Source organism: Gorilla gorilla, chromosome 1 (genome assembly GCF_029281585.2).
Source record: "Gorilla gorilla gorilla isolate KB3781 chromosome 1, NHGRI_mGorGor1-v2.1_pri, whole genome shotgun sequence".
NCBI classification, from domain to species: domain Eukaryota; kingdom Metazoa; phylum Chordata; class Mammalia; order Primates; family Hominidae; genus Gorilla; species Gorilla gorilla.
This window is the reverse complement of record NC_073224.2, coordinates 208,747,412-208,759,705: the sequence shown is the minus strand read 5'-3', so window position 1 is coordinate 208,759,705 and position 12,294 is coordinate 208,747,412. Positions and strand designations below refer to the sequence as shown.

General features: G+C 51.4%; 1 protein-coding gene across 2 annotated transcripts in view; it reads right to left on the bottom strand.

Moving 5' to 3' along the window:
• NKAIN1 (sodium/potassium transporting ATPase interacting 1) overlaps window positions 1–12,294 on the bottom strand; it is a 58,262-nt gene that overhangs the window by 8,688 nt on the left and 37,280 nt on the right. The window lies entirely within an intron of this gene.

The window sequence follows — 12,294 nt, the reverse complement described above, 5'->3', positions numbered from 1 at the left end:
GTTCAGAACACCTTCCTCCCTGCCAAGGAGGCCCTTCCCTCTAGCGGCTCAAGCTCCTGCACCTTCTCCATGTGGAGAAGATGGTGGGATCAGAATCCAGACTGCCACCCCTAGCCTTGGAGGGCAAGGAAGTCCTGGAGCCCGAGTCACCTTTTCCAAGGATCCCCATCTGGAGCTTGCCCTGGCCCATGGCATTCCTGGGCTACAGAGAAGGAATGCTTTTCACTCCCCTTCCTTGAAGGAGCTGGAATAGATTGCAAAATTGGCCTCGAATCCTCCTCTTCCTATTTCCATGCTCTTCAGTAGTGCCCTTCCACACTAATGCTGTGCTTGCCCATGCAACTTGCTTTGCCTAAAGGGACTTTGGCAAACACGATGCAAACCGTGTTTGAAAAAGGCTTGAAAAATGCATGCGTCCAGTCTGGGCAACGTGGTGAAACCCCGGCTCAACAAAAAATACAAACCATTGCCAGGTGTGGTGGTGCACACCTGTAGTCCCAGCTATTCGGGAGGCTTAGGTGAGAGAATCTCTTGAGCCCAACAGGCAGAGGTTGCAGTGAGCCAAGATCATGTCACTGCACTCCAGCCTGGGCGACAGAGTGAGACCCCGTCTCAAAAAAAAGAAAAGAAAAGAAAAGAAAAAAACGGCGTTCATTGGAGCTTGCCCACTTGCTTCACTTGTAACAAGACCACCTTGTGAACAAGCCCCAGCTGACCTGCTGGAGGATGAGAGGCCACGGGGAGGAGAGCGAAGGCACCCCAGCTGATAGCCCATCAGCCATCAACCATGTGAGCGAGGCCATGCTAGATCACCCCGGATCACTAGCTGACCACAGACACATAGCCCAGACCAGAAGAATCTCCCAGCTGACCCACAGAATCATGAACTAAATAAAACGGTTGTTTATTTTTTATTTCTAAATATTTATTATCATTATTTTTAAACAGAGTCCCGCTCTGTCGCCCAGGCTGCAGTGCAGTGGAGCTATCTCAGCTCACTGCAACATCCGCCTGCCAGGTTCAAGCAATTCTCCTGCCTCAGCCTCCCGAGTAGCTGGGACTACAGGCACCTGCCACCATATGCAGCTAATTTTTGTATTTTTAGTAGAGGCAGAGTTTCACCGTGTTGGCCAGGCTGGTCTTGAACTCCTGACCTCAAATGATCCACCCACCTCAGCCTCCCAAAGTGCTGGGATTATAGGTGTGAGCCACCGCGCCCAGCCAAATTTTGCTTTAAAGAACCACTTCCTACCACTCTGTCCACATGGCTTGAGTGGGGCTGACTCATTTCTAGTTTCTGGGGTGGGCAGGTAAGCCAAGTCTAGCCAAATAATCAAAGACAATGATGAATTTAGGGATAGGCGCTCACCCCATGCTCTGCCCCTGAGAATCACCCTAGATATTTGCTGGAACAATCGGAACAGAGCTGTTATCCTGCCAGAATACCTGAATGGGTGTGGTGTGAGCTTGGAGCTGTTGGTGGCTGCCTTGGCCACCTCAGGTGGATGGCCCGCCTGAGGAGAAAGCCATAGCTAAGGTACAGAGAGAGTGTGTGTGGGAGGAAGACTGAACACACAAGGGAATGTCCTGAGCCATCTTTCAGGCCTCTGAATACAGCCATGCCTAAAGCTGGTTCTCCCTCCTTGTCCTGCCGATTTTTGTCATTTGCAACAAAGAGTCCTAACTACAACAGAAGAGGAGAGAAGAGGGTCTGGCTGGGGAGGGGGAGGGAATATTCAGATAAAGTGAGAAGATATAAGAAGCCTTTTTCCAGGCAGGGAGGCAGGAGGAGGTGGAGCTGATGCTACCACACAGATGGCAAGGCTTGGGCAGACACCAAGGAAGCTGCAGGCTTGGGTAAGGTGGTGAGGGAAGCCTGGTGGTGCCAGGCCCAACCTTGGCATTTACCCACTTGGCACCAGCCTGCCTCTTGTCGGTGACTCCCCTCCCAGGGATCTGCAGATTGTAAAGCTCATCTCTCACTGGATGCTCCTTGGCAGAAAGGCAGAGCTGGAATCATTATTTCATTTTGAGGAAAGAGAACATGAGGCTCAGAGAGGGGAAGTGACTTGTCCAAGGTCACACAGCAGGTTGGTGGCAGAATAGGCCTTTCTCAGCCACCTGTCCCATCTTGGCACCACCTTTTCCCATCTTGGCACTGGTAAGGGAGCCAAGAGGTGTAAATTGTGGTGGGAAGTCTGCCTCTGACTCCTGGGTGACTTTGGGCAGCCCACTTTCCCCGCTGGGTTTGGGGCTCCTCTTCCATGCATGGAAGTCACTGGACTAGGTAATCTCCAAGGGCCCTTCCAGCCTTGATTTCCATCAGCTGCTGGCCTTGGGTGAGAAACTCCCCAGGCTTGTGCAGGGGCCTCTGCTACAGTCTCTGTCTGCTGCTCCTATCCCACACTTCCACCACTCCACTCTTCCTCCTTCCACCCTGACTCTGCCTGGCCTTGGGAGCCTTGGTGTTCTGGGGTCCAGCTTGATGTTCTTGACTCAGCTATTACCTGGCCCTAAGGGAGAAGGTCTCCATCAGAGGATGGAGGAGGCTGTGACAGAGCAATCCAGGCTCATGGTGCAGCTGAGGAGGCACCCTGCCAAATATTTCCACCTAAGGCTGGGCACAGTGGCTCATGCCTGTAATCCCAGCACTTTGGGAGGCCAAGGTCGGCGGACCACTTGAGGTCAGGAGCTCAAGACCAGCCTGGCCAACGTGGTGAAACTCCATCTCTACTGAAAATACGAAAGTTAGCTGGGCGTGGTGGCACATGCCTGTATTCCCAGCAGATTGGGAGGCTGAGGGAGGAGAATTGCTTGAACCTGGGAGGCAGAGGCTGCAGTGAGCCAAGATCGCGCCACTGTACTCCAGGCTGGGTGACAGAGCAAGACTCTGTCTCCAGAAAAAAAAAAAAAAAAATCCACCTAAGAGGTGATATCATCTCCAGCCAAAGTGGCACCCACTCAAACCCCCTCTGTTCTCTGTGACCTTATTGATAGAAAACAGAGAGAGGTTTTTTTTTTTTTTTTTTTTAAAGCAGTAGCAGATTTGTAGTCATTTAAACTCAGATTCAAATTCCAGCTCTGCTGTGTGACTTAGGGCAAGTCACTTTCCCTCTCTGAATCTATTTCTTCAACTATAAATAGAGAAGATAATCCTTCTCTTGAGAAGTTGTTGTGGGGATATAGAGATATCACATAAACTAATAGACAATTAGACTTGATACATAGTGGCTAATTAATAGAAGGCTTAACAGTCTAAGCTTCTTAGTTTGGCACTGAGGGCCCACTAGGATCTGGCTCAATCCTGTATTTCCCATCAGCTCCTGCCCCCAAGAGGCTGTAACAACAGTTAAAGTCCTACCTTCATTTGCCTTTGCCTAATTTTTTATTTTATATTTTATTTTGAGAAAGAGTCTTGCACTTTTGCCCAGGTTGGGGTGCAATGTGGTGATCACAGCTCACTGTAACCTCAAATTCCTGGGCTCAAGGCATCCTCCTGCCTCACCTCCTTAGTAGCTGGGACTACAGGCATGTGCCACCGCATCTGGGTAATTTTAAAATATTTTGTAGAGATTGGGTCTCACTATGTTGCCCTGAGTAGTCTTGAACTCCTGGCCTCAATTAATCTTCCTGCCTTGGCCTCCCAAAATGCTGGGATTACAGACACAAGCCACTGCGCCGGGCCTCCCTTTGGCTTTATCCAAGTCCTCCTTAGTTTTCACAGTGTAGCTCAGTTCCCTCTTTTGGTAGGAAGGCCTCCCTGACTGGCCCACAGGCACTGCTCTCTCCACTTGACATGGAGTGGGGGCTGTTCTTCCCACTCTCAGCATGGCTCTGGCCTTCCTTCATCCTCACACCCAACAATCATTCACTCATTTATCTATAACTAGCTAGACCCATTTATCCATCCATCCCACATCTGACATGCCCTCACCCAGCCAGGGTTCATCACTTATTTATTCACAGAACGTTTAGTCTATGTCAGGCTTTGTGCTAGCTCCGGGATGCAGAAGTGAAGAAGTTGGGGTCCCTGCCCTTTGGGAACTCAGGACCCACTTAGTAGAGGAGGGGACAGGAAATCAGTACAAACCGGGGTATTCAGGGCTATGACCCAGGCCTGAAAAAGGCCGTCTCTTCCTCCGATGGTGAGTGCAGATTTAAATAATTTTTTTTTTTTTTTTGAGATGGAGTCTCGCTCTGTCACCCAGGCTGGAGTGCAATGGCATGATATCAGCTCATTGCAAGCTCCACTTCCGGGGTTCACGCCATTCTCCTGCCTCAGCCTCCCGAGTAGCTGGGACTACAGGCGCATCCCACCATGCCCAGTGGATTTTTGTATTTTTTGTAGAGAACAGGGTCTCACCCTGTTACCCAGCCTAGTCTCATACCCTCCTGGGCTCATGTGATCCACCCACCTTGGCCTCCCAAAGTGCTGGGATTACAGGCGTGAGCCACCGTGCCTGGCCTAAATATATCTTTTAAAAAATTTAGATGCAGCCTGGGTATAGTCACTCATGCCTGTAATCCCAACACTTTGGGAGGCCAAGGCCAGAGGATGGCTTGAGGCCAGGAGTTTGGGACTAGCCTTGGCAACATAGTGAGATCCCATCTCTATTTAAAAAAAAATCAGATTCAGCGTCTTATAAACAATCTCAATTTTATTTTATTTTTTATTTATTTATTTATTTTTTTGAGACAGAGTCTCGCTGTATCTCCCAGGCTGGAGTGCAGTGGCGGGATCTCAGCTCACCGCAATCTCCGCCTCCCAGGTTCAAGCGATTCTCCTGTCTCAGCCTCCTAAGTAGTTGGGATTACAGGCGAGTGCCACCATGCCCAGCTAATTCTTGTATTTTCAGTAGAGATGGGGTTTCACCATGTTAGTCATGGCTTGTCTCGAACTCCTGACCTCATAAGCCACCCGCCTCAGCCTCCCAAAGTGTTGGGATTACAGGCGTGAGCCACTGCACCTGACTCTTTTTTTTTTTCTTCTCTTTCTCTCTTTCTCTCTCTTCTCTATATATTCCTTCCTCCTTTTTTTTTTTTTGAGTCTCGCTGTGTTGCCCAGGCTGGAGTGCAGTGGTGCGATCTAGGCCCACTTGCAACCTCCGCCTCCTGGGTTCAAGCTATTCTCCTGCCTCAGCCTTCCCAGTAGCTGCAATTACAGGCACCCGCCACCATGCCTGGCTTAATTTTTTGTATTTTTTAGTGGAGATGGGGTTTCACCATGTTGGCCAGGCTGGTCTTGAACTCTCGACCTCCGGTGATCCACCTGCCTCAGCCTCCCAAAGTGCTGGAATTACAGGCATGAGCCACCGCGCCTGGCCTTTCTTTCTTTCTTTCTGCCTTGCCTTGCCCTGCCCTGCCGCTGTGGCTGGCCCCCGCCACCTGCACTCTGGATCCAGCTCCTCCTGTCTTCTCAGGAGCCCACACCATCCACAGTCCCTTCTCTCTTGTAAACATAGCCTCTCCCTCTCCCCAGATCCTTCTCACTGGCTCTTAACAAGCTCAAAGCCTCTCCCATTAAAAAAAGAAAAAAAAAGTGTCTGGGTATAATGGCTCATGCCTGTAATCCCAGCACTTTGAGAGGCCCAGGTGGGTAGACTGCTTGAGCTCAGGAGTTTGAGACCAGCCTGGGCAACATGGCATAAAGCCCCACGTCTACAAAAAATACAAAAACTCAGCCGGGCGTGGTGGTGCACGTCTGTGGTCCCAGCTACTTGAGAGGCTGAGGTGGGAGGATTGCTTGAGCCCAGCAGGCTGAGGCTACAGTGAGCTGTGATAGCCCACCTGTCTCAAAAAAAAAAAAAAAAAAAAAAGCTTCTTACCACCTTCCAGCTGATATCAGCCTTATCTATCTCAACACTCTCACACCCAAAACTACATAAAAGGTCTCCATGGCCTTCCCTGCCACTCAATCTGCCAGAGTGACTTTCTGCTTGGCCACTGAAACAGTTCTTACTGAGGTCACTGGCGATCTCCTTGTCATTAAATTCAGCAGATAAGGCCGGGTGATGTGGCTCAGGCCTGTAATCCCAGCACTTTGGGAGACTGAGGTGGGTGGATCACTTGAGGTCAAGAGTTTGAGACCAGCCTGGCCAACATGGTGAAACCCCGCCTCTACTAAAAATACAAAAATTGGCCGGGTGCGGTGGCTCACGCTGTAATCCCAGCACTTTGGGAGGCCGAGGCGGGCGGATCACGAGGTCAGGAGATCGAGACCATCCTGGCTAACACGGTGAAACCCTGTCTCTACTAAAAATACAAAAAATTAGCCAGGCATGGTGGCGGGCGCCTGTAGTCCCAGCTACTCGGGAGGCTGAGACAGGAGAATGGCGTGAACCCAGGAGGCGGAGCCAAGATCACACCACTGCACTCCAGCCTGGGCAACAGAGATTCCATCTCAAAAATAAATAAATAAATAAATAAATAAATAATAAATTCAGCAGATGAATTTCAGTCCTTATCTTACCTGACCTCAATTGCCCTCTCTCCTGCCAGCAGCACTCTTTTCTGGCTTTTGCCCCATGGCACCGTCCCAGAGGCAGGATGACCTAGTGGTCAGGAGCAAAGCCTGAGTCAGAATCCTGGTGTGCTGGTTATTATACAACTCTTGGCATGGCACTAACTTTCCTGTGCCTGTTTTTTGGTTAACAAAATGGGTATGATTCACAGTATCTTCCTCATAGGGTTGGGAGAAGAGTCAGTATTATTTAAAATTATATTTTTCTGCAAAACTCCCTACCTCCCTCCTTCCTTTATTTTTTCCACAGTGCTTATGATTGGATTTTTACTTTTTTTTTTTTGAGACAGAGTCTCACTCTGCCGCCCAGGCTGGAGTGCAGTGGCACAATCTCGGCTCACTGCAAGCTCTGCCTCCCAGGTTCACGCCATTCTCCTGCCTCAGCCTCCCGAGTAGCTGGGACTACAGGCACCCACCACCACGCCCGGCTAATTTTTTGTATTTTTAGTAGAGATGGGGTTTCATCGTGTTAGCCAGGATGGTCTCGATCTTCTGACCTCGTGATCCGCCCGCCTCAGCCTCCAAAAGTGCTGGGATTACAGGCGTGAGCTACCACGCCTGGCCTAATTTTTTGTATTTTTAGTAGAGATGGGGTTTCACCATGTTGGTCAGGTTGGTCTCGAACTCCTGACCTCGTGATTTGCCCGCCTTGGCCTCCCAAAGTGCTGGGATTACAGGCATGAGCCACCGTGCCTGGCCTTTTTTTTTTTTTTTTTTTCCTGAGATGGAGTCTAGCTTTGTCGCCCAGGCTGGAGTGCAGTGGCGCGATCTCGGCTTGCTGCAACCTCTGTCTCCCGGGTTCAAGCGATTCTCCTGCCTCAGCCTCTGGAGTAGCTGGGATTACAGGCACCTGCCACCAAGCCCAGCTAATTTTTATATTTTTAGTAGAGATGGGGTTTCACCATGTTGGCCAGGCTGGTCTCAAACTCCTGACCTCAAGTGATCTGCCCACCGTGGCCTCCCAAAGTGTTGGGATTATAGGCATGAGCCACTGCACCTGGTGGTTTTTTACTTTTTATTTTTATTTTTTGAGATGGGATTTTCGCTTTGTCACCCAGCTGGAGTGCAGTGGTGTGATCACGGCTCACTGCAGCCTTGAACTCCTTGGCTCAATCCTCCCACCTCAGCCTCCTGAGTAGCTAGGACTACAGGCATGTGCCACCACGCTGGCCTGTGCTTATCATTGGCAAACACACTGTTTTACACACTATTTAGTTATGGTCTGTCTCCTGCAGTGGATGGCAAGCTTTGTGAGGGCAGGAATTTCTGCTTGTGTGGTTCACTGCCGTATTTTCAGTGGTGAGAGCAGTGCTTGGCACACTCCAGGTGCTAAAACCAAATTCTCCACCTTCCTTGGCTACTACCCCGTTCTAGAGCAGCAGGCCCCTAACTATTAGAGTGCCCCAAAGCTACACCCCAGGCCCTCTTCATGCCACACTTATCCCAGGAAACGCATGCCCACCCAAGCTTCAGTGACTACCTGCTCACGTGCAGCCCCCAGCTGCATTCTAACCAATGACTCAGTGAACAGCTCATTGTGAACTCCATATGCCCAAACCTGGTCCATGTCCAGTGTTTTGGGCCCCACGATGTGTCCAGCCGCTTGAGCTAGGAACCTACACTTTAGGTTTCAGTCTCCCTCATGCTCCCCACTTGTTCCATGTCTCCCACTCCCCGCAGCCTGTCCTCAAGCCCTGGCTCTCTGGGATCTTCCAAATCTCTCATATCTGGCCACTTTTTTCCGTCCACTTTCTCTCACCTAGCAATGCCAACCCCCCTGCCCTCCACCCTACTTCAAACCTAACTGGCCCCTCTGCTCTCCAGAGTGGGGCCTCCCTGAGGCTCTCTGCTGCCCCTCCCCCTACCCTTCGCTCCCCGCCCCCACCCCTAATTATTTATTTATCAGGTAGCTGCCAGCTGAAGGGGGATGCTGTTGCCATAGGAACCTTCAGCCCCGAGTCAGGGCTGCCTCTGTTCTCAGTAGGATGCTCTTGTCTGTCTAGACGCCAACCCCAGGAGCCCACACAAGGTGGGGAGTGAGGGACAAGGGCTGAATAATGCAGATGGGCCCACCCTAGCCCCAGGAAGCTGGCTGGGAGAGAAGGTAGCGTAGGGCCCAGGCTCAGGGCCATTGAACCCATCAGAAGTCTCTCGTGCCCCACCCTTGCCAGCCAATTTGGCAAGTCAACTACTTTCCTGGACAAAATTCCAGCCATGTCGCCATAGGCCTTAGACACAGAAGTCAGCCTGTCTGGGGAAAGATGAGGGATGGGCCCTTGAAGTTTCTGGAGAAAGCTTTGGTCCAGCCTGGTTCTGTCTCTCTCACTGACTTCAGTCCACTGAGGGACGAGCTCTCCATTTAAGGACAGGGAGGCCTGAGTTCCAGCCCCAGTTCTCATCGACTTACTGTGTGACCTTCGGCAAGTTATCCCCCTCTCTGAGCCTCAGTTTTCTCATTAGTGAAATGTCCTGAGGATTCAGACGGTGCCCATAAAGCTCGCAGCCAGCCGGATGTCTGGCACGCAGTTGGTGCTGACTATATGGCAACAGCTTTTGTTGCATCCCCAACCTCAGACCCCCCTTTTCCCAATGGATTTCTGAGGCAGCTGACAAAATTAAACTCGACTCAACCCCTCATCCGTGAAATGAGGGAGTGGGATGAAAGCCGCAGACAACAGAGCTGGAAGGACCCCTGAGATCTGCTGGCCCAACCCCCTCATTAGGGAGGTGAGCAAACTGACAGCAGAGGCGGCAGTGATGTGCCTGAGGGGAGGGGCTCCTCCCTCTCCCTGAGCTCTGCCCCCATCTCCCCATCTCCGGGGGTCCATCTGGGGTCACTGCCATCTGAGCATGAGTTGAAATGAGATTTAACTCAACATAAGATTAAAAGGAACAGTCACAGAGACCAAGTGGTCTTTGACCCTGCCAAAGAAGATGGGCCCAGTAAGGACTCAATTCATTGAGCAAATATTTCTTGAGCACCTACAATGTGCCGGGCCCTGGACATATGGCAGTGAACAAGATGGCGTGGATCCTGCCTCAGAGAGCTCGTCTGGAGACAGAGACCACTGTCCTCTGGGAGCTGATGAGCTGATGATGGGGGCTTCTCTGCCAGGTTCCCCTCCACTGTGCCTAGGGACCTGTGAAGATGCCTCCCTAGTCCCCGAACACACACACATGCACACACATGCACACACATGCACACATGCACACACATGCACGCGCACACACGCGCACGCACGCACAAACACATGCGCGCACACGCATTCACACACACGCACGCACACCCCTCTCTCCTGTCTTTCTTCCAGGGCCTTTGCAGCCTTTCTGCCTCTCTATCCCAGCCCGGATCCCACTGGGAAATGGCCAAGACCATCACTGTTAGGTGAAAAAAGCAACATGATTCCGTTCGTGTAAACACCTCCCCCAAAAGGCACCAAACGCGTGCGACTGTAAACACAGAACCAAAAGCCAGGGAGTTACATAAACAGTTATGAGATGTTATTTCTAGGGAGTGGAGAGATGGGGAGACTTTGAATCTTAACTATATGCACTTCTATAGTTCCGGAATGTCTTACAACAAAGTTGGACCAGAAGTCTCCTCTCTCTCTTTTTTTTTTTTTTTTTGAGACAGGGTCTTGCTGTTGTTCATGCTGGAGTGCAGTGGCATGATCCAGGCTCACTGCAGCCTCAGCCTCCTGGGCTCAAGTGATCTTCCCACCTCAGCCTCCTGAGTAGTTGGGACTACAGGCAGCTGCCACCCACACTTGGCTATTTTTAAAACTTTTTTGTAGAGACAAGGGTCTCACTATATTTCCCAGGCTGGTCTCAAACTCCTGAGCTCAAGTGATCCTCCCCTGCCTTAGCCTCTCAAGGTGTTGGGATTACAGGTGTGAGCCACTGTGCCCGGCCACATTTATTTATCTCCTATTTGATCTAGACAGTATTCTGAGTACATAACATGTATTCGTCTTATAAACATTTCTCGAGTGCCTTTTTTTTTTTTTGACAGTCTCGCTCTGTCGCCCAGCCTGGAGCGCAGTGGTGCGATCTCAGCTCACTGCAATCTCTGCCTCCCTGGTTCAAGCAATTCTCTGCCTCAGCCTCCTGAGTAGCTGGGACTACAGGCACCCGCCACCATGCCTGGCTAATTTTTGTATTTTTAGTAGAGACAGGGTTTCGCCATCTTGGCCAGGCTCACGCTCCCAGCAATTTGGGAGGCGAAGGCGGGTGGATCACGAGGTCAGGAATTCGAGTGCCTCTTGTGTGCTAAATCCCGAGAACACAGTGGTGAATACAGTGCACCCAGTTCCTGTCCTCTTGGGGATGACAGTCTTGCCCTTTCCCTCCTCAGAGCAGACACCAGTAACATCTGTCCCATTAGGAAACAAAACAAACCAAATCTCCCAGAAGATCAGTAACCTCTCTCAAGGGGTCTACCTTAGGATACTTTATGGAGCGCTCATTGTCTATAAACCTCATGCTCATGTCACACCTTTTAATCCTACCCTTTTTTTTTTTTTTTTTTTGAGACGGAGTCTCGCTCTGTCGCCCAGGCTGGAGTGCAGTGGCACTATCTCGGCTCACTGCAAGCTCTGCCTCCCGGGTTCATGCCATCCTCCTGCCTCAGCCTCCCCAGTAGCTGGGACTACAGGTGCCCGCCACCATGCCCGGCTAATTTTTTTTTGTATTTTTAATAGAGACGGGGTTTCACCGTGTTAGCCAGGATGGTCTCCATCTCCTGACCTCGTGATCCTCCCGCCTGGGCCTCCCAAAGTGCAGGGATTACAGGCGTGAGCCATCGCGCCTGGCCAATCCTACCCCTTTTTATAAATGAGGAAACTGAGGCCCAGAGCAGTGGCAGGCTTGCCTAAGGGGACGCAGAACGGCTGACTCCAACCAGTCTGGGGCCAAACCCTTGCTCTTTTCCACCACTTCTTACCACGGTGCTCTTTCAGATTTGGCCGCCCAGCCTGTTTGCATGCCCCAGCATTTGGGAGTCTCACCCCTTATGGCGCTGCTGGAGGTGCCTTCCACCCTAGAGGGGTAATCTTCCTCCTCCTCGGGACAGGTCCTGGACCCCCAATCCCCTGACTGCCATCTGCCTGTCTGCACGCCCTCCTGCTGCGGCCCAGCCCTCTACCTCCGCTGGGCCTGGGGAGCCAGGGAGCATCTGCTCACCTTCTGCATCATTAGCCCTCAGAGACCAGCTTGGAGCTGCTAGGGAGGCCCAGGATGCGACTGATTGGGCCAGCCCTGGTCTTGTCAGGAAGCAGCGGCAGGGGCCTGGCCTCTGTCTCCATGGTAACCCCATCCCCTCATCTCAGTGACCGCTGACCCATCCCCACCCCTTCCCCAGCTGGGGGGCTCTGCAAGCCCCTTCTGGGCAGATCCACTACACCTCTGAGCTGGCAGCTCCATTAGAACAAAGTGCCTGGCAGTGATCTAATTAGCATATATCTACATTAATTTGCATAAATCCTGAGCCAAACGGCCCAGGGTGCTACCAAGCGGAAGTCTAAAAAAAAATCAGGCCAGGGGCCAGGCAGGGTGGTTCATTCATCCCTGTAATCCCAGCACTTTGGGAGGCCGAGGTGGGCGGATCACGAGGTCAAGAGATTGAGACCATCCTGGCCAACATGGTGAAATCCTGTCTCTACTAAAAATATAAAAATTAGCTGGGCGTGGTGGTGTGCACCTGTAGTCCCAGCTACTCGGGAGGCTGAGGCAAGAGAATCATTTGAACCCAGGAGGTGGAGGTTGCAGTGAGCCAA